Source organism: Octodon degus, unplaced genomic scaffold (assembly GCF_000260255.1).
Source record: "Octodon degus isolate 3935 unplaced genomic scaffold, OctDeg1.0 scaffold00097, whole genome shotgun sequence".
Classification (NCBI taxonomy): domain Eukaryota; kingdom Metazoa; phylum Chordata; class Mammalia; order Rodentia; family Octodontidae; genus Octodon; species Octodon degus.
The window spans coordinates 10,680,739-10,683,863 of NW_004524673.1; the positions used below are offsets into that span (position 1 = coordinate 10,680,739).

At 35.0% G+C, this 3,125-nt stretch overlaps 1 non-coding gene across 1 annotated transcript; it reads left to right on the forward strand.

Annotated features, from left to right (window-relative positions):
- On the forward strand, positions 1 to 107 carry LOC111818609. The gene has a single exon (XR_002822561.1). It is a non-coding gene; the product is annotated as a U6 spliceosomal RNA (small nuclear RNA).
- Positions 108 to 3,125: the final 3,018 nt, after the last annotated feature.

Genomic DNA, 3,125 nt, shown 5'->3' on the forward strand with positions numbered 1-3,125 from the left:
GTACTTGCTTCGGCAGCACATATACTAAAATTGGAACGATACAGAGAAGAAAAGCATGGCCTAGGTGCAAAGAAGACATTCAAATTCGTGAAGCAATCCATATTTTTATGACAAAGACAACACTACACATACTACTGAAAGATGTTCTAGAGGGAGACCAAAATGAACAGAACTCCACAAATGAGATCAGAAGGAAGCAAGTAAATAGGGCAAGCAATTAAACACAGGAAAAAAAGGAGTAAACCACAACAGGCACATAACATGTCAAACGTAAGTCTATATATCTCAATACTAACGATCAATGTAAATGAACTCAATTCACCAACTAAGAGAAATAGACTGGCACAGTGGATTAGGAAACAAAATCCAACAATATGCTATATACAAGAAACACATGTAACTCATAAAGACATTCATAGGCTAAAAGTCAAAGGATAGAACACAACATTACATGCCCGAGCACATCAGAAAAAAGCAGGGTTAGCAATCCTATTCTCAGACAGTCTCAACTTCAAACCAAGAATAATCAAGTGAAATAAAGAAGGCCACTATATACTGGTTAGGGAAAAATTCAAGAGGAAGAGGTCGCACTCATAAATGTGTATGCACCAAACACAGGAGCACCAAACTATATAAAGCAAATCTTAATGGACATGACAAATCTAATATCCAATACCACAATCTTAACAAGAGACCTTAACACCCCCTAATCCCCAAAAGATAGAACAAGCAGACAAAAACTTAGCAAATAAATAACAGAATGGAACCAGAACTTGAAACAAATGGAATTGGTGGACATATACAGAGTGTTCCACACAAGCACAGTTGAATACACATTTTTCTCAGCTGCACATGAGTCATTTTTGAAAATGGACCACATACTGGTCCATAGGTCATGCTTAAGTATATGCAAGAAAACAGAAATTATCCCATGCACATTATCTGACCACAGTGAAATGAAACTGAAAATAAACGACAAAAGAAACCAGAAAAAAATTCCTAAATACATGGAAATTAAATGACACCGTACTCAGCAACCAATGGGTCACTGATGAAATTAAACAAGAAATTCAACAATGTCTACAATTTAATGAAAATTCAAGCAAGACATGTTGTAATTCATGGATTATGATGAAAGAAGTTCTCAGAGGAAAATGCATAGCTTTGAACTCACAAACTAGGAAAACAATATGGGAACAAATAAATACCCTAATGCTGCACCTTCAACAACTACAAAAGGAAGAACAAACCAAACCCAGAGCACAAAGACAGCAAGAAATAATAAAGATTAGAGAAGAAATTAATTCAATTGAGACAAAGAAGACAATTCAAAGAATTAATGAAACAAAAACCTGGTTCTTTGAAAAATTAAATAAAATTGATAAACCCCTAGCTATCCTCATCAAAAAGAGGGAAGAAAAAATTCAAATATAAGCAATAAGGAATGAAAAGGTATAATTACCAGAGATCCAGGGAAATTCAGAAGATAGTCAATAGCTGCTTCGAGAATCTTTACTCTCAAAGAATAGAAGACACAAAAGAAATAGACAGATTCCTAGAAAGGTACAAATTACTACAACTGAATAGACAAGATATAACCACTCTCAATACCCAATAACAGCCAATGAAATACGAGATGGAATGAACAACCTACCCACAAAGAAAAGTGCAGGTCCGGATGGATTCACAGCAGAATACTACAAGATATTTACAGAAGATACAGTCCCTATATTCCTGAAATTCTTAGATGAAATAGAAAAGGAAGCAATCCTCTCAAAATCATTCCTGGAGGCAAGTATTACACTGATATCAAAACCAGGGAAAGACACAACTAAGAAAGAGAATCACAGGCTGATCTCCCTCATAAACATAGATGCCAAAATCCTCAATAAAATCCTATCAAATAGAATACAGCAAATCATCGAGAAGATCATACACCATGAACAGGTGGGATTCATCCCAGTGATGCAAGGATGGTTCAATATTCAAAAATCCATAAATGAATAACACTACATCAGTAAAGCAAAAACTAAAAACCACATGATCATTTCCATTGATGCAGAAAAGGCTTTTGACAAAGCGCAACACTCATTCATTTTCAAAGTCATACAGAAAATTGGAGTAGATGGTCTTTACTTCAATCTGATAAAAGCCATTTATGAAAATAAAATAGCTAGCATAATCCTAAATGGGGAAAAACTGAAATCTTTTACTCTTAGATCTGGTACAAAACAAGGATACCGTCTATTACCACTCTTATTCAATATAGTTCTGGACTATTTAGCTACAGTAACTAAAAAAGGGAAAGAAATAAAACTAATAAGAATAGGTAAAGAAGAAATTAAATTACCATTATTTACAGATGACATGATACTTTACATGGAAGATCCAAAAAACTCCACAAAGAAGCTACTAGAATTAATACAGAAATTCAGTAGCATAGCAGGTTATAAAGTCAATGCCTAAAAGTCAATAGCATTCCTCTACACAGATAACAAACACACTGAGAGGGAAATTATAGAAATAATACCTTTTACAATAGCACCAAGGAAAATGAAATACCTTGGAATTAATCTAACTAAAGAAGTCAAATATCTTTACAAGGAAAATTACACTACTCTGAAAAAAGGGATTGTAGAGGATTTCAGAAAATGGAAAGATATTCCATGCTCCTGGATAGGAAGAACCAATATTGTGAACATGGCCATACTCCCAAAATTGCTGTGCAGATTTAATGCAATCCCTACCAAACGACCACAAACATACCTCACAGAGCTAGAGAAATCACTCTTAAAATTTATTTGGAACCAGAAAGGCCTAAAATAGCAAAAGCAATCCTGGGCAATAAAGAGAAGGCAGGAGGCATTACAATTCCTGACTTGAAATTGTATTCCAAGGCTACTGCGATAAAATCAGCATGGTACAGGCAAAAAATAGACCGGAGGATCAATGGAATAGATTAGAAGACGCTGAATCACCTACGAACACACTCAGCAAAGTTATCTTTGACAAAGGGGCCAAACATACTCACTGGAAGAAAGATAGCCTCTTTAACAAATGGTACTGGAAAAAGTGGCTCTCTACATGCCAAAAACTCAAACTTGACCCAGATCTATCACCATGCA